Source organism: Piliocolobus tephrosceles, chromosome X (genome assembly GCF_002776525.5).
Source record: "Piliocolobus tephrosceles isolate RC106 chromosome X, ASM277652v3, whole genome shotgun sequence".
Classification (NCBI taxonomy): Eukaryota; Metazoa; Chordata; class Mammalia; order Primates; family Cercopithecidae; genus Piliocolobus; species Piliocolobus tephrosceles.
The window spans coordinates 93,404,506-93,424,523 of NC_045455.1; the positions used below are offsets into that span (position 1 = coordinate 93,404,506).

At 38.3% G+C, this 20,018-nt stretch overlaps 1 protein-coding gene and 1 non-coding gene across 4 annotated transcripts in view; both read left to right on the forward strand.

Annotated features, from left to right (window-relative positions):
- The window catches only part of MICU2 (mitochondrial calcium uptake 2), a 111,838-nt gene that overhangs the window by 37,553 nt on the left and 54,267 nt on the right, over positions 1-20,018 (forward strand). The window lies entirely within an intron of this gene.
- On the forward strand, positions 8,862-8,964 carry LOC111525325. The gene has a single exon (XR_002726068.1). It is a non-coding gene; the product is annotated as a U6 spliceosomal RNA (small nuclear RNA).

Below are 20,018 nucleotides of genomic sequence, written 5' to 3' on the forward strand. Positions count from 1 at the left end.
GGACTGAAAGAACTTACCTCTTAGATTTTATTTAAGGAGACCTGCCTTCCTTTTCACCTCACCACCACATCGACAGAGCAGGCCTCCGTACAATAATAAGGCAGGACTGAAAGAACTTACCTCTTAGATTTTAAGGAGAGAAAAGACAACAGGAGAGAGAACAAAAAAAGGCACCAGAGGAAATTTTAGCCTCTGTCACCTACAACGACAACAAACAGTAAACACAACCAATTCCTACCCAGGTAAACATAAAAGGCCAGTCTACCTCAGTAACTTTTACCAAATACATCATGCCTGACTTAGAACCAAAAGGCATGTTAAAAAGAAAAAGCACAATCTGGAAAGACAAAGCAAACATCAGTATCAGATTTATATATAGCAGATATTTGGAATTATCAGACCAGGAATTTAAAATAACATTAATATGCTAAGGGCTCCAATGGAAAAAGTGCACAGCACTTAATGTAATGTAAACAGAGGCAGAGAAATTCTTAGAACAAACTAAAAGGAAATGCTCAAAATCAAAAATAGTGTTACAGAAATGAAGAATGCCTTTGAAATTAGCCAGGTGTGTTGGCACACACCTGTAGTCCTGGCTGCTTCGGAGGCTGAGGATCACTTGAGCCCAGAAGTTTGAGGCTACAGCAAACTATGATTGCACCACTGGACTCCAGCCTGGGTGACAGAGCAATACCCTGACTCAAAAAAAAAAAAAATGCATTTGTTGGGCCCATCAGTGTAATGGATCTGGCGGAGAAAAGAATCAGTGAGCTTGAAAATATGTCAGTAGAAACTTCCCAACTTGAAAAGCAAAGAGGACCAAAAAGACTGAGAAAAACAGAATATTCAAAAACCGTGAGTCAATTACAAACGGTATAACATATAAGTAACAGGAATGCCAGAAAAAAAAGAAGAAAAGAAATATTTGAAATAATAATGACTGAAAATTTTCCAAAATTATTAACAAATGTCAAGCCATAGATTCAAGAAGTTTACAAAAACACCAAGCAGAATAAATACCAAGAAATGTCTAGTTATATCATATTCAAACTGCAGAAATTTTTTTTTCTTTTTTTCTTTTTTTTTTTTTGAGACAGAGTCTCACTCTGTCACCCAGGCTGGAGTGCAGTGGAGCAATCTCGGCTCACTGCAAGCTCCGCCTCCCGGGTTCACGCCATTGTCCTGCCTCAGCCTTCCCAGTAGCTGGGACTACAGGCATCCGCTACCACAGCTGGCTAATTTTTTTTATTTTTAGTAGAGACAGGGTTTCACCGTGGTAGCCAGGATGGTCTCAATCTCCTCGGCCTTCCAAAGTGCTGGGATTACAGGCATGAGCCACCGCACCCAGCTAGAAAAATTTTAAAGAACAAAAGAAAGAGAAAAAAATCTTGACAGAAGCCAAAGAAGAAAAACACCTTATCTGTAGAAAAACAATGGTAAGAATTATATCATATTTCTTTTTAAGCAAGAAGAGGGTGGATAAATATTTAAAATTTTGAAAGAAAAATTTACCAATGTAGAATTCTGGATCCAGTGAAAATTATCCTTCAAAAGTGGAAAAGAAATACATTCTCAGACAAACCAAATTTGAGAGAATTTGTCACCAGTAGATCTAATTTACAAGAAATGTTCAAAGAAACATTTCTTCTTTGTTTGAAGAAAGATGTTCTTCAAAATGATATCATTTTACTTAATGATATATCAGGAACTTGGCATGAAGAAAGGAAGACAGTTAAGTTAGAAAAGGAATACATGAATATAAAACTAAATCACATTTAAAATATTGATATAATAGATAACAGTTTAATCAAAATAATAACACAATATTGGATGATCAAATTGTATGGATAAGTGAAATGTATGACAGCAATGGTATAAGGAACAGGAGGGAGGAATTGGGAATACTTTTGTTTTAAGATATTTGTACCACCCATGAAGTGGTATAGTGCTATTTGAAAGTGCACTTAAATTAGTTGCAAATATATATTACAAACTTCAGGACCACCACTAAAAAAAAGATTTTTAATAAATAGAATTGACATTCTAAGAGAGGAGAGAAAATGAAGTTATGTAAAATGCTCAACTAAAACCAGAGAAGGCAAAAAAAGAGTGGAAGACAAAAAAATGAAACAAAACTCAAGTGCAGTAGTTAGATATGGTAGATATCAATCCAGATATATCAACAGTAAGTGTAGATACGTATTTTATGCATGTTGTTTATAAGAAACCCACTTTAAATGTAAAGATACAGATAGAATAATTGCTAACACTAATCAAAAGAAGGCTGGAGTAGCTATACTGGTTTCAGATAAACCAGATTTAAGAGTGAGGGAAATTATCAGGAGTAGAAAGGGGCATTGCATAATGATTTTTTTAAATGGGTGAGTACTCCAGGAAGACATAACTGTCTATAATGTATGTATACCTAATAACAGGGCATCAGAGCACATGAGGCAGAAACTGATGGAACTGCAAGGAGAAACAGGTGTGCTCTTGGATGCTATCATACTTGGAGATTTCAAGAGCCTTCTGTCCTTGATTGACAGATTCAGCAGAGGGAAAACCAATAAGGATATACCTGAATAGAACAGCACCATCAATTAACTGGCTGTAATTTACACTTATGGGATATTTCATCTAATGGTAGCAGAATATACATTCTGAAGCTAACCTGGAACCGTTCACCAAGATAGACCAGATTTGGGGTCATAAAACACACTTAAACAATTTACAAGAATAGGAATCATACAAAGTATGGTCTTAGACCACAGTAGACTTAAACTAGAAATCAGTAACAGAAAGATAGCTGAAACATCCCAAAATATTTGGAGATTAAATGACACGTTTTAAAATAACACATGGGTCAAGTAAGGAATCTGAAAAGAAGTTTTAAAATGTTTTCAACCAATGAAAGTGAAGCTGGCATCTTCAGAAGAGTATTTGGTACCTAGAAGAAAACCCTAGGCAAGAATGATTTAGATAACCAAGTGGAAAATGTAAAAACTTTTAGGACCAGTCAGAGAAAGAATAGTTTTGAATTGAATCAATGTAATATAGTCGGTGGGATAAGCTGTATAGCTAACTAGAGTCTAGATGTTGTTACAGGCACTCAAATTGAAAATTTTTACGGAACATTCTGCTACTTAGATATTTCTACAAGCATAATTGGGCCTGTTGGCCTAGTTCGTAACCCCTAATCTATAAATTCAGTGTAATTGCAATAATCCCAATGGGGTAGGTAGATGTGTGCTCACACATGTATGCACACATGTGTGTGTATGTTCATGTTTTTTGACAAGCTGATTTGAAAAATTATATGGAAAAACACGGGGCCTGAACTAGCAAACACATTCTGAAAGAAGGAAAAAAATGGGGAAGTTACTCTCTCAAATAATGAGCTTTATCATAAAACCTCAGTAATCAAATGGCATTGGCATAGGGAGAGACAAACTGACCATTGGAACAGAATAAAGGGCCCAGAAGCGCAATGGAACTTTCATAGATGAGAGAGGTGGCATTATAAATCAGTGGAAAAAGAGGGACTATTCAGTGAATGGTACTAGTACAGTTAGATATGCATGTGGAAAACAAGCAAACATTTTTCAAAGATAATTTTAAAATCTGTCTCCTTAGGTTAGAGAAATCTTCCTTAAATAAGCCACAAAAAGCACTGTCATAAAAGATTGATAAAATTCAACCATATTAAAATTAGAACTTCTATTGATTTGTCTTAGAGAAATTGAAAAGGTAAACCAAAAACTTCCAAAATTTAAGACAATACTTAGTATATGTAGAAAACTACAAATCAATAAGAGAAAGACAATTTTTTTTAAAAAAGGGACAGAAGTAATAAATAGGCATTCACAGAAGAGGAAATGTGTACGAAAAATGAACATAAATACGTTTACCCTTATTAGTGACTACAATAAGATATAATTTTGTACATATTAGATTAGCAACAATTAAATTTGTTAATGACAGCGGTAGAAGAGAATGTAGATCAGTAAAGATTTTTATACCCCATTAGCTGGACATGCCAATTGAAACTACTACTTTGGTCTGGGCACGGTGGCTCACCCCTGTAATCCCAGCACTTTGGGAGACCAAGGCAGGTGGATCACCTGAGGTCAGGGGTTCAAGACCAGTTTGGCCAACATGGAGAAACCCTGTCTCTACTAAAAATTAGCCAGGTATGGTGGCGTGCATCTGTAGTCCCAGCTACTCAGGAGGCTGAAGCAGGAGAATCGCTTGAACCCAGAAGGTTGCCATGAGCCAAGATCGCACCACTGCACTTCAGCCTGGGCAATAGAGCAAGACTCTGTCTCAAAAAAAAAAAAGAAAGAAAGAAAGAAACTACTACTTTGGAAAACAATTTAGAACTGTTTTATAAAGTTAAACGTTAGCATAACTTTTGATACACAAATCCCATTCCTATATATACTCTATATGCAACAGGAATATTTGCCCCTGTGCAGTGGGATATATGTATAAGAATGCTTATAGTAGCAGTGTTATATTAGCAAGAAAAGCTGGAAACAACTCAACTGTCCATTAATAACAGACTGGATAAATAAACTGTGCTACAGTATATTCACACAATGGAATTTTACTGAGTAAAAGTGAACAAACTTAAACAATCAACTTTCAACATGGCAGCATGAGTAACTCCACTGGCCCACTTCCCACTGAAAATGGTACAAAATTTTAAGACCTTCCTTCAGAGTCTCTGGAAGTGGTCTTAGAGTCATACAGCACGTTAAAAAACATCTGTTTAAGAAGATCTGTAAGAAAAGTAAGAGTCTAGGATGCTTGAACTAAGAACTCCCTCTCTACCCTGTCCCAGTTTGTTGAACGGAAACTTATTCCAAACTGGTGCAGCCAAGAACAGAGGGTTTCCTCTCTCCTCAGTACCCACTCAGAGGGCTTTCTTCCCAGAGAAACAGGATATCAGCATTTCTCATCCTGCCCCCAGCTACTTGTTGCTGAGGCTAGTTCTGGGGAGTGCAGCTGAGAAGTGGGCGCTCCCTTCTCCCACCCAGCCCTCACCTGTGAAATGGAAGCTCCACCTTGGGCTCTGTGCTACTAAGAATACTGGGACCCTGATTGCTCTTGTCTCAACTTGTAAGACAGGTTCCACACTGAGAGAGGCAAGTCCAGAAGACCTGAAGTTACACCATTGGTCCCACTCCCAGCCCCAGAGCCCAGCCCACAGATTTTGTGGGGTGAGAAGTGGAGGGTGTGGGCAACAGGTAAAACAAATAGCTCCTTATCTCTTCCAGAGAAACTGACTTCATCATCAACAGAAAACGCAGAAGTTCAAGCCTAAGAGCCACGCTCAAAAATAAGCGGAGGTTGTGGTGAAAGGTAATTTGGAGGACACTGACAAATTCAATTAAGATAACAGGCTAAACTGTAGGCTGGCTGCTTTGCGGAAGAGAACTAGGGGAAGAGACAGCTGTAAGGAGCCCTCCTGGGGCCATTACAGATATTAAACACTGACCATGGAAATTATTCCTTCAAAGGACCCCAAATTAGTGGAGCTTAACATCTTGGTATGGTCAAGAAAAAGGAAACTAGAGTGCTACCCAAATTACTGTCATCCCAGGGTGACTGAAGGCATACCCCAAACTGAGGAGCAATGTCAGAGGCTTAACACTGGGGGCGATCGTCTTCATTAAAACAATCCAGCTTGGCACTAAACAAAGAGCAAGTAAGCAAATAGCAATAACAGCCCCGGGGAGCAGGGAATTGTTAGTAGTACTCAGAGTTGCTACAGTGTATTATCTGAAATGTGAGTTTTTATAACAAAATGTTATGAAATATGCAAAGAAACAGGAATATATGACCCTACTGGACAAAAGCAGGTAAGAGAAACTGCTTGTGATTGCAACCAGATATCAGATATACCAGAAAAAGACTTCAGAATAGCCATTGTAAATATATTCAAAGAACTAAAGTCAACCATGATTCAAGATTATAATGTTTCCACTTTTATTATTCATTGGAATGCAATTAAACTATCAGAAGGCATTTAGCTAAATCAAGAATTCAGTAATTTTGCAGGCCAAATATTACATCCTTTATGCATATGCTGTACTTCATCTTCATTTTTCATCATGGATAAGAAGAATAATAATCTTGGTTGCGTTCCGACAGATCATGATGAACAGCAAAATAAGGAAAAACAGGGCCAACCCACTGACCCATGATCTCCATGAAGAAACAGAAAGATACGGCCGGGCGCGGTGGCTCAAGCCTGTAATCCCAGCACTTTGGGAGGCCGAGACGGACGAATCACGAGGCCAGGAGATCGAGACCATCCTGGCTAACACTGTGAAACCCCGTCTCTACTAAAAAATACAAAAAACTAGCCGGGCGAGGTGGCGGGCGCCTGTAGTCCCAGCTACTCCGGAGGCTGAGGCAGGAGAATGGCAAAAATCCGGGAGGCGGAGCTTGCAGTGAGCTGAGATCCGGCCACTGCACTCCAGCCCGGGCGACAGAGCAAGACTCCGTCTCAAAAAAAAAAAAAGAAACAGAAAGATACAAAACAGTCTAAGATTTATTAGATCCTAAACTGATTTTTACCTGGTATTTATCTTTTTGGATTTTTTGTGAATAATATACTTTATTAACAGTAGTTAATGAAGCTGATGTAAACCATCTCCCCATGCTCCTTTCAAGTAGACACTCATTCTTCCTGGTTCCGTGGTAGGCTTGAGGGAAATCGGTGTCATCCTCAGTCCTCCATTGTGCACTCTAAAAACCATCAAATGTGCTGCTTTGAGACCTAGCTTATCTAGCCAGAATGCCGTTTCCCTTCTTACATTCTTTTCTGCTGAATTTCTTTAGCCTTATAGTTCTTTAGTTCTCATTTCCAGTGGCCTTCACTCTTACTCACTTCCCATGTCCATTACCTGGAATTGCTCCAGTTTTAAAATCTCAAATTGCAGAATCGCATTCTCTGGCAACAACTTGCTGTTGTTCCCACCCTGCCTATTGTCTAATATCCAATGCACCTATTCTCAGATTTAATAAAAGCTTCTAGTCTCAACTATCCCATTATTCCCAAGCTCTCCACTATTCCAGGGTATTTTTCCTCCCCTGTAACTACAGGTTTGTCATTTTGTCACTGTTTAATAACTACTTGCAAATATCTTTCCCCTTTGTTGTTCTTGTCGGACTTAGCCTGCTATCAGCTTTGGGAGAAAATCATGTGATTGTGTAGACCGGAACCACTAATTTCATAGTCTTCACCTTCACCTAGAGTTTTCAAATCATTTTACACATGAATTAGCTTTCTCCTATTTCCTTCGTCAGCTCTTCTCAACTCTTGCTTCTTTTTTCAGACTTTTTATCACATCCTTTTTTCACATTTATAATATTATTTCACCTATTTTTAACTGAGCATATTAAGGCCATAAGCTAGGGAGTTCCTCAGATCACCCCTTCCTGCCCGAGAACTTGCCTACATGCTTTCTGGCCATTTAAACTGGAAGTAGTGCTCTTGCGCTGCTCAGGCTGATTCCTCCGCCCCCTCCTCTAGTTCCATCACTTTTTTTCTCCACTGTCTCATTCTTTAAAACTTCCAAATAGTCTCATGTCTTCACTATCCTGAAAACTCCCTAGATATTAGAGATGTAAATTTAAGAATCTTCAATATATACGTACAATTTAAAGCTAAAATACTGGATGAGATCTCAAAAATGAGTTCAGGTAGAAAAGATAAGTCAAAGAACGGAGTGGTGAGTTACACCGTTGCTTGGAGGTGGAGGAATGAGGAAAACCAGAGAAGGACCAGCTAAAAGGTAGGAAGAAAACCAGGAAAGCAGAGTGTTGTGAAATTTAAGTAAAGGAAGCATTTCGGCCGGGCACGGTGGCTCACGCCTGTAATCCCAGCACTTTGGGAGGCCGAGGTGGGCGGATCACAAGGTCAGGAGTTCGAGACCATCCTGGCTAACACAGTGAAACCCCATCTCTACTAAAAATACAAAAAAATAGCCAGGCATGGTGGCGGGTGCCTGTATTCCCGGCTACTCGGGAGGCTGAGGCAGGAGAATGGCGTGAACCCAGGAGGCGGAGCTTGCAGGGAGCAGAGATCGCGCCACCGCACTCTAGCCTGGGCGACAGAGCAAGACTCAGTCTCAAAAAAAGAAAAAAAAAAGAAAGCATTTCAAGGACAGAGTAATCAGCTATAAAAGATGCTGTTGAGAAGTCAAGTCAGATGAGGACTAAGAATTGACCATTGGATTTGGCAATATGTGGGTTACTGGTGACCTTTATAAGAACAGTTTTGGTGTGTTGTTATAAACACGAAAACCTGACTAGAGTGAGTTTAGGAAAAAAATGGGAAAAACAAAAAATAAACCCCAGAGTGGCTTGCCATAAAGAGAAAGAGAGAGATGAAGCAGTAGACGGAGGCGGAAATGCGATTAAGAGGATCTTTTAATGTGTGTTGGTAGATGAGACAGGAAAACTTGGCAGTGCAGGAAGAAGGAAGAATTTCTAAAACAAAGTCCTTGTGAAGACCAGAGGGAAAAGAGTGTGAGAGCACAGTGGAAGCTTGGATTAGGTAGGAGCACAGAGTTCCTTCATGATAGTGGGAGAAAAGGCATACATACCACATGACAGCTGATGGGAGCTGGTCAAGTTGTTTATCACCTTTCTTCCTTTTTTTCTCAGTGAATTAGGAAGCCAGGTCATCAGCTGAGAGTGAAGAGAGGGAACGGTATTGAGGTTTGCAGAAATAGCCTTATAAAACAGTGAGAGAGTTGATGAATTGAGAAAAACTGTATGATCGGCAGTTGCCTTATTAAAGTCCCCACTTGAGGTTATTAATTTTGAAGTTAAGTCTATTTATATGCTTGCTTTGGCAGCACGTATACCAAAATTGGAAAAATACAGAGATGATTAGCATGGCCTCTGTGCAAGGATGACACGTAAATTCGTGAAGCATTCCATCTATTTTTTAAAATGTATTTAAAAAAATAAGTCTGTTTAGCATGATTGTGGTTCTTTTCCTCCACTGTGTTCAACTGTAAAAGTGCTGGTATGGAATAGGCAGAGAGTTGGATCTAGCCAGCATTGGGATTAGCCAAGAGCATATGACAAAGTGAAAGAGAAGCAAAAGGGAGTCAGTGTGTACACAAGGGAACAGGTCTGATGGTTGACCGTGGAAGCTGAGCCAGGTGGCATGTTAGGACGTGAGCAGGTGAGAAATAGTGAAAAGGTTGTAGATTCAAATAGATTGTAGGGCCCAATGAGATCAAAGGATAGTTGGAGTCCACACACATAAGTGAAGAACAAAAGAAGAATGGGCATTATTGTATAGTTGAGAGTACAGGTCCTAGAATAGGACAGAAAGTGAGTTTGAGTACTGGCTCCACCACTTAGTAGTATTGTGTCTGTGGGCAAAGTTATATAAGCTCTTAGCCTCGGTTTCCTCATCAGTAAAATGGGAATGCTAATAGTACCTACCTCAAAATGTTGTTGTTTGTTTTGCTTTGTTTTGTTTAAGAGATAGGGTCTTGCTCCATGGTCCAGGCTGGGGTGCAGTAGTGCGATCATAGCTCCCTGCAGCCTCAACCTCCTGGGTTCAAGCAGTCCCCCCATCTCAGTCTCCAAAGTAGCTGGGACTACAGGCACATGCCACTGTGCTCAGCTAATTTTTTAATTTTTGTAGAGACAGAGGTTTTGCTTGGTTGCCCAGGCTGGTCTTAAACTCCTGACTTCAAGTGATCCTCCCGTCTTGGCCTCCCAAAGCACTGGATTATTCGTGTGAGCCACCATACCTGGCAGTAAGTATTTTTAAGTGTAATTCAGCCTAAGTTGAAACTGAAAACTGAAAATTAATAAATTTTTGTAGCTTTGGAATACCAAAAGTGTCTGGAATGAGATGATAGAGTGGATTTTGCCTTAAGTCTTTACTAAGTTGAAGCAAGCAGATATTTGTAGCTCTTGTGTGTGCAGCTAGACCTTACAGTCATTGTCAGTAATAATATTTAAGGGAAAACTAAAACGGTGCTACCCCTACCCTTTAAAAATATCTGTTCTACCACCTGTTAGACCATGATTTTAGCTTAAATTCCCTGAAGGTTTTTTTCACACGTCCACGAGCCTGAGGTCACAGCTTAAACCTCTGTTAACGTCTTCATAACTAGTCAAGGGTAAGCAAAAATGGGTCACAGAACAGATGCCACTATTAAAGTCCCACTTGAGGTTATTATTATAAAGTTGAAGTAAGTTTGTTCGGCATAGTTGTGGTTGTATTTCTCCACCATGTTCAGTTGCGCAGTTGCTGGGCTGGGAAGAGAGAAGTAAGGCCTTGAGGAAGAGGCCACAGAAATGTTGCCCTGTGCTGGTTTTGGCTGTTCCTTATTCCAGTATATGGTATGCCCTTATTTAACTTACAACTTGAGATTTTTTTGCGAATAAATACGTAAAGAATAAACAGACAAATGAACAGCCAACTCAGCCAGCCAAATTCAGATTAACCAGTTGATTACTCTGAAAGGGTTATAATTAGGGTGACTATAGAATGTATTATGGTGCACGTGCCAGAGTTGCTCATGTGACCCCATATCTTTGCAAATCTATCTTGGACTTTGAAATTCCACAAATGAATCTTAAATTTGAAAATTAATTGCAGTTGAACTATGTAGTTTTTGTCTTTGCCACCATGGACTGTAGCTTAATCTGATTTGGGGCTCATCTCTTAATCTCTCTGAGATTGATTACTGCTCCCTAAAACTGAGTATCAGTTATCTAATGTGATAACGGAATTTCACGGACTTGCCTGACAGGAAATTCACTTAGGGCCCTTGTTTAAAAACTCTCAAGCTTGTCGGCAGGGCGCAGTGGCCCACGCCTGTAATCCCAGCACTTTGGGAGGTGGAGGTGGGTGGATCACGAGGTCAGGAGATCGAGACCATTCTGATGGTGAAACCCCGTCTCTACTGAAAATACCAAAAAAAAAAAATTAGCCGCATGTGGTGATGGGCGCCTGTAGTCGCAGCTACTCAGGAGGCTGAGGCAGGAGAATGGTGTAACCGAGGAGGCGTAGCTTGCAGTGAGCCAGGATCGTGCCACTGCACTCCAGCCTGGGCCACAGAGCGAGACTCTGTCTCAAGAAAAAAAAAAAAAAAAATCTCAAGCTTCCCACCCTGGGAAATTCTTATTCAGAAGGTCTGAGATATGGTGATAGAATCCTTGTATAACCCTCCCACTTTCTATCTACTTACCTCTCTCTTAGATTCCTGTATGCTTAGCAAGCACCCTCTGAGTGATTGTTTTGATCAAACAAGTTTGAGAAATATTTATAACCTATGGAAGGTGTATTGGGATGCCGGGTGTCAGCTGTGGTAAAGGGTGGCATATTGGAGTCAAACAGGACCTGGTCCTCTTTCCACAGCTTCACTAGCCCCGTTGTAACCTTGGGTAAGCGACCTGACCTGACCTGTTTCCAGATCTATAAAATAATAGTGTCTACCATGTAGTGTTGTTGGGATGATTAAATTAGAGAATGTGAGAAGACCTGTAGCTGCTATAGGTTAAAATTAATAATTCTCAATTAAAAGTCTACAATTTTAAAAGATTAAAACCTTCTATCCACAAAATCTGTGTTCAGATCTTAACCACACTCATCAGGTAAACATTAGCAGCTACATATTTTAGATTAAGAAATAACACTTTTTTGTAATAAAACCTATGTTCATGGTAGAAACTAAGACGTTACAAAGTATAGAGCAGAAAATAAAGTCAGCCAGATTGTCACCACCATTCAGAAATAACCAACATTAGCACATTTCTTTTTACAAATTTGAGACCATGCTTTATATGCTGTTTTTATACCCTAACTTTTTCTGTATAATAGATCATGAGTTATTTTCCTTGTCAATAAATATTTTTTCTAAAATACTGTTTTTGCGACTACACAACACTATTTTATTAATATGCCATAATTTATTTAATTGATTCCCTAGTGGTAGAACATTTGTGTATAATTTTTTTACTTTTATAAATAATGCTGTAGTGAATATACTTTTTCATATATCTTTGACTCTTCTTCCTTGATGATCTTATCCACATCAGTGATTGATCTGTTCCCTGAACACTGATTTTCATACCTGTATCTCCAGATCAGACCTCTCACCTCACCACAAGACCCATAATATTCCTTGTTTCTTGAACATCTCTGAGAAGTACCAGAGGCATCTCAGGTAAAGAACTCTATATGCACTGCAGATGCTCTGCCCCCACCCCACCCCCAAGTACACATAGACACCTGTGCCTACCCCATCTGCCGTTCTTCTGTTAACCGCATCGGGGTCTGTCTTACTTGACATTGTATTCCCAACCTAGCACAGTGCCTGGCACAGATGTTAGATAGATTCATAAATACATCAGTCAGTACAGACTCTCACATAATGAAATGATGAGTTAGAATCCATACATTTCTTTAAATTTTTATTTGATTTACCCTATGTAACAGGTACTGTGTTAGACCTTGGGGATATAATGGTGAATAAAACATACTATTATTACATTAACAGAATTCATGATAATAGTGTAAGAGTTTCAGTAATAGACTAAAGTCTGATAACATTTCAGCAGAGAGATCAACGAGGGCTGGAATAATCAGATATTTCACAGAGGATATGAGAAGCATGGATAGAATTTCCCTAGGTAAAGCAAGAAAAGGGAGAATATGCCATATGAGGAGATATATCACTAAGATGCTGTAGCATTTGTATTTTCAAAATTGAAAATCTATTTCTGGTCTCACATGCTTATCCAGAACCTTATCATTCCCTATTCAAAAGTGGAGCCTTTGTCCCTCCCCTTGTAACTTTGTGGCTGCTTCAACTCATAGAACATGTGCAGTAGAGACACTGTGAGACTTCTAAGACTAGGCAGTAAAAGGCAGTAAGTACATAAAGCCAGTTGCCAATATTCTTAATGATGAAAGATTGAATGCTTTGCCCCTAAGATCAGTAACTAGGCAAGGCTATCCATTTTCACTGCTTGTGTTCAACATTGTGCTGGAAGGTCTAGCCAATGCGAAAAGGGAAGAAAAAGAAATGAGACCTACACATTTAAAAGGGAGAAATAAAGCTGTCTTAGTTTATGCACAGGATGATGACCTATGTAGAACATGCCAGAGAATCAATATTAAAGCTCTTAGAGCTAATAGTAAGTGTATCAGGGTCACAGGATAGAGCACTGGATAAAAATCAATTGTATTTTTTTATACTAGCAATCTGGATGCATCGTGCTGAGTTTCTGCGAGCCTCTAGCTATCCTTAACACCTTCCCCCGTACGCTCTAGCAAATCACCCAACCACCTAGCTACAGAGAAAATAGAAATCATTAGATAGGAACCACCTCAGCCTGCTCTGCCAAAACTACTAGCCTTGGCACTCAGCTTCTCCTGCCTTCTCATCACAGTAGAGGAGACTGGCAGGACCTGCCGTCTGGTCCTAGAACATTACAACACACACCCATCTCAGAACCTACACATAGGATGTGTGTAATGCTTTTGACCTCACTTCTCTGAGCGAATTCATACACTTAAGATCTTAGCTTAAGCAACTCATTTGGAGAAGCTTTCCCTTACCTCCCCCTCCCCCACGTTACATAATCTCTTAGCTGCTGTATTTCCCCTTTAGATCATTTTTAAACTAAATAATTTGTTGTGTATGATGCTCTTATTATTTCACAACGCTTGAGGTTGCAAAAAAAAAAAAAAAAAGTCTTTTCATCCCTTCCAAAACGAATGTATTTGAAGACCATACTTTGGAAATTGGCAAGGAAGCCAGTTTTAGGCATCTTAGGGAATAACCATTTGTCTCCCTTTAGAAAAAATACAACCAGAGACCATCTTGCATTCACTATTTAAATATTCCAGCAAACATAAACAAGCCATGTACTTTGCTGAAGGAAAATAGCACCACTGAATTTGTCCTCTTTTTTTCTTCAATTACCACTTAAAATGTTTTATTTATTGATTTTTATTTTTTTAATTGACCCATAATTGTACATAGTTACGGGGTACATAGTGATGTTGCAATACATGTACTGTGTAGTGATCATATCAGGGTGATTAGTATATGCATCTCAAACATTTATCATTTCTTTGTGTTGAGAACATTCAGTTTCCTCCTTCTAGATCTTTGAACCTATGTATTACTGCTAACTGTAGTCATCCTACAGTGGTATACAGAACACTAGAACTTTGCCCTCCAGTCTCACTGTGATTTTGTACCTTTAACAAATCTCTTCCTATCCCACTCTTCCTCCCACTCTTCCTAACCCCTAGTATATTCTGTCCTACTTCCTACTTCTAAGAGATCAACTTTTTTTTGTTTAAATGGAGTTTCGCTCTTGCTGGAGTGCAGTGGTGTGGTCTCGGCTCACTGCAACCTGTCTCCCGGGTTTAAGTGATTCTCCTGCGTCAGCCTTCAGAGTAGCTGGGATTACAGGCGCCCACCACAACACCCATCAATTTTTGTATTTTTTAGTAGAGATGGAGTTTCACCATGTTGGTCAGGCTGGTCTTGAACTCCTTACCTCAGGTGATCCGTCCGCCTCGGCCTCCCAAAGTGCTGAGATTATAGGCATGAGCCACTGCGCCCAGCTGAGATAAACTTTTTTTTAGCTTCCACATATCAGTGAGAATATTGGGTGTTTACCTTTTGATTCTTGGCTTGATTTCACTTAGCATAATGTCCTCCAGTTCCATCCATGTTGCTGTTAATGACAGGATTTCATTTTTTAAATGGCTGAATAGTATTCCACTGTATGCATATACCACATTTTCATTATCGGTTCTTCATCTGCCGTTGGACCCTTAGGGTGATTCCATGTCTTGGCTGTTGTGAATAGTGCTGCAGTAAGCATGCTGGGGAGATGCAGACGCCTCTTTGATATATGGATTGTTTTTTCCTTTGGGTGAATGCCCTGTGGTGGGGTTGCTGGATCATATGGTAATTCTATTTTTAGGTTTGTGAGGAACTCCAAACTGTTGTCCATAGTAGTATATGTTCTAGTTTACATTCCCACCAGCAGTGTATTCGAGTTCCTTTCCTGACCGGTGCAGTGGCTCACGAGTGTAATCCCAGCACTTTCGGAGGCTGAGGTGAGAGGATTGCTTGAGTTCAGGAATTTGAAACCAACCTGGACAACATAGCAAGACCTCATCCCTATTAAAAATCAAAAAATTAGCCAGGCCTGGTGGTGTATATCCATAGTCCCAGCCAGTTGGGAGGTTGAGCAAGAGGATTACTTGAGCCCAGGAAGTGGAGGATTCAGTGAGCTATGACCATGCCCCTGCACTCTAGCCTGGGAAACAGAGCAAGACCCTGTCTCAAAAAAGAATTCCTTGTTTCTGCATCCTTGCGAGAGTTTATTTTTTGTCTTTTTGATAATAGCCATCCTAACTGGGATGAGACGATACCTCATTATAGTTTTGATTTGCATTTCCCTGATGATCAGTGATGTTGAGCATAATTTTTTTTTTTCCCATGTGTTTATTGGTCATTTTGTATGTGTTCTTTTTTGAAGTGTCTATTCCGGCTCTTTGCCTATTTTTAATTGAAGTATTTTGTGATTTTTTTGCTGTTGAGATGTTTGCACTTGTACATTCTGGATGTGAATCCGCTGTCAGATGAATAGTTTTGCAGATATTTTCTCCCATTCTATAGGTTGTCTTTTTACCCTTGTTTGTTTCCTTTGCTGTACAGAAGCATTTTCGTTTGGTATCATCTCACTAATATATTTTTTGCTTTTGTTGCCTGTGCTTTTGAGGTCTTACTCATAAAGTCGTTTCCCAAACCAGTGTCCTGAAGTATTTCACCTGTTTTCTTATGGTGGTTTTGTAGTGTCGGGTCTTACATTTAGGTCTTTGATACATTTTGAGTTGGTTTTTATATAAGGTGAGAGGGTTAGATCCTGTTTCATTCTTCTGCATGTGGATATCTAGCTTTCCCAGTACCATTTATTGAAGAGACTGTTCTTTCCCCAGCTTAGGTTCTTGGTACTTTTCACTAAAATCAGTTGGCTGTAGATACATCATGTATTTCTAGGTTCTCTGTTCTGTTGGTCTGTGTTTCTGTTTTTATGCCATACCATGCTGTTTTTTGGTTACTATAGCTTTGTAGTACATTTGGAAGTCTGGTAGTTTGATGCCTCCAGCTTTGTTCCTTTTGCTGAGGATTGTTGTGGCTATTTAGGGTCTTTTATGGTTCTGTAGAAGTTTTAGGATTTTTTTTTCTACTTCCGTGAAGAGTGTCGTTGTTATTTTGATAAGGATTACATTGGATCTGTTGATTGCTTTGGGTACTGTGGTCCTTTTAACAATATTAATTCTCTGATCCATGAGCAGGGGATGTTTTTCCATTTGTCTGTATCCTCCTCAGTTTCTTTCATCAGTGTTTTGTAGTTATTTTTGTGAAGGTTTTCACCTCCTCAGTTAAATTTATTCCCAGTTGTTTTGTGTGTGTGTGTGTGTGTGTGTGTGTGTGTGTGTGTGTGTGTTTGTACCTATTGCAAATGGGATTCCCTTCTTGATTTCTTAGTTCTTTGCTTGCATATAGAAAATGCTACTGATTTTTCTTTGTTGATTTTATATCTGCAACTTTACTGGATTTATTTATTCTAAGAGTTTTTTTGGTAGAGTCTTTAGGTTTTTCTGTATATAAGATCATGTTGTCTGCAAATAGGAACAGTTTGACTTCTTCCTTTCCAATTTGGATGCCCTTTATTTTTCTTTGTCTTGCCTAATTTCTCTGACTAGGACTTCCAGTTCTATGTTGAATAGAAGGGGTGAGAGTGAGCATCCTTGTCTCATTTCAGTTCTTAGAAGAAAAGCTGAGAGCTTTTAGTATGATGTTAGCTGTGACACCACTTTTATTAGTGATATGAGGAAGGTTAGTTTTGCTAATGCATCATTTTCTGCCTTGGTTTCCATTATAGCTGTGACTGAATAAAAGCATTTATTAGAGTATAATCAGCTCTGTCTTAGGTTGATTCTAATATTGATATCAAGTTGTCACATATATTTATGAAAAAGTTATAAAATGAAGGAAATGTGTCTGTTGTCTAACTTTTATGTATTAGAAGACTACTGACCTCTACAAAATGAAATTAAGTTATATAGTACTGGTATTGTTTTTGTAATTATGATTATCAAATAACTTTATTTTAGCCAGAGGCATATTTATTTGATCTGTAAGAACACTTAATGTGTATAAATGCAGGTTTACTATTTTAAGTATTAAAAGGTCTGCTTACCTATAACAGGATATGCTGTATCTGGATTTTACTTCATAAATGGTTTGTAAATAGTGAAAACCACATGGTGGAATCTCTACTATAGGTGGAATCCTTTTAAAACATTTTACTTCCTGAGCCACAATTCCATCCTGGTGCTTCAAGATCTATGCCGCCTCCTGCAAAAAAAAAAAAAACAACCCAATGTGTTTTTTTTTTTTTCATATTCATACAATGAAACATTACAACCTCAACTCTAGATCTATCTTTTTTCCTGTGTTTTCTGTTATTTTCATACATAAGTGTGTGAATACATATAAAATAGCTATGAAAATAATGCGACTGAATTTTTTATTTGTGTGAATGTGGAAATAGCCAAAGAAAGAGAGACAGGAGTGCCCCCCTACGCCACATTGAAAAAAACAAACTGAAACAAAAACAGAAGGAAAAGTTAGATTTCCCAGATGGGTTTTATCCTTAAATAGAAAAATATTGTCCAGAAATACTTAGGTGTATTTAATACGGCCTTGCCTTGTTACTGCTGTCAGGAGAAATAAGGTCATGGCTCCTGCTGTGCAGGTCAGACCACGGACCTCTTATTTTGCTGCTCAGCCTATGAACAAGTAGTATAAAGTAAGCAGCCTGGGTGAGACAACTGTCTACCAAGAAAACCCTAGCAGAGTGTTCTGGGTTTGAAACACCACAATTTCTCATAATACTCAGTGAAAGGTGCATTAACTGAAAAGAAAGAGGAAGCAGGAGAGAACAGGTGTTCACTCCTAGTATCTCTGCCTTGTCTTTTTTTTTTTAATCTAAAAATGAATTTTTTGTAGGAGAATAGTAGCTTCTAAACTTTTCACCAAAAAATTAATTTCTTCATTGTTTTCTAATTATTTATTCCATTTGAATTTTAAAAATTTGAAAAGATGTTTTTACAACTTAAACTACATTATCTGTTTCTCATTTTTTGATGATCAAATTTTTATATACATATCAAATAGAACTTGTAATCTACATGAAATAATGAAAAGCATCAAAACTGCCTCTATAATCGTACCATGCATAATTATTCAGTTTTGTTAAGTTTTGAAAGTAGGCCGCAGGTTCTTTTTACTACTATCATGGAATTCAAAGAGTCTAACACCTGTTTTTGAAAAATCTATATGAGATATGAAAATAAATCCTTCAGTGCCCATGTTGTTACCTAATTCCTCTTGCCAATTTGTTTTACATGTAAAGTGGGGATATAATAATTTATCCAAAAGACAGGGACCTGGATGAGAAGACATTGTGAAATCTTTTCTGATTTGTTTATTCAACAAATATTTAAATGTTTAGCACTGAGCTACATAAAAGTAAGACAGGTATGAAATCTGCCTCCATAGATTTTATAATTTACTTTTTATTTGTAATTCTGGTGTTATATTATTCAATTAGTTCATAACTTTATTGTGGTATTTCATTCACATAGTATTGAATTTAATTGGCTTAGCTGTTTGGCAGCCAGACTTCTAGCTGGAGGGAAGCAAATATTACCTTCTTTACTCACTCAGTTTCAAGTAGTAGGGTTTTTTTTTTTTAAACGATTTTTGAAAGACCAAAAAGGAATCTAACCTTCAAACAGATAACACTCCTTAGAAATAATCTTGATTTCTAAGAAACTCTTAGACACCATCCATTTTGCTACCTTAAATTCTTGGTCCTCTTCTGCCTTCGAAATGTCAATCATTGCTTTCTGGAATACTCTAAGTTGGATGTAAGGATTAATTCCCTTTTTAAAAACAGATAAAATTGTCTAAAAATAAAAGGGCATATGGTAATAAATATTTGTGGCATAACTAGGAAAAGCAGAGAAATAATGATCAGTTTACTTTTTAAGTTAATTGACTATGTAAAGATAAGTAAATACATGTATTACACAGTTTTTTGGAGTTCATTATCAGCATTATAAGACTACATATTATATACACATTCACTCACTTAGATTTGTACAATACATGGTAATTTTTATCTGTTTGATTATCTGATACTATAACACCACCTGACAGTAGAATCTGGGGCTCTTTGGCTGACACATAATAGTTTCTCCAGTGAATAAAAATTATCCCAAAATATCACAACTAAGCTTACAAACATAGTCATAGATGTTTTTAAAAAGTATGTAGTCATATTCACAACTAATGTTTTGATTAATAATGTAAAAATAAAAGCCTGACAGTTTACTAATACCAAATAATAGAATTTGCCCTTGTAGATCTATCGTCCAAATTAAACAACCCAAACTACAGAAAAGGCACATCTAAAAGCACTCTTTTTAATGTGCCACCTGAATTTTCACAGACCATGTAATTGTACTGAAGGAACTTCATAGACAAGATAATTTTGAGAGCAGTAAGTAAAGTTACTGCTATATATTGCTTACGTAAGAGACAAAAATAAAACATTTTTCAGTTTTGTTCTAGTTGTTTAAAATGACTTGAGCCTTTGTAGGGACATGGACGCAGCTGGAAACCATCATTCTTAGCAAACTATCACAAGAAGAGAAAACCAAACACCGCATGTTCTCACTCATAGGTGGGAACTGAACAATGAGATCACCTGGACTCGGGAAGGGGAACATCACACACCGGGGCCTATCATGGGAAGGGGGGAGGGGGGAGGAATTGCATTGGGAGTTATACCTGATATAAATGATGAATTGATGGGTGCTGACGAGTTGATGGGTGCAGCACACCAACATGGCACAGATATAC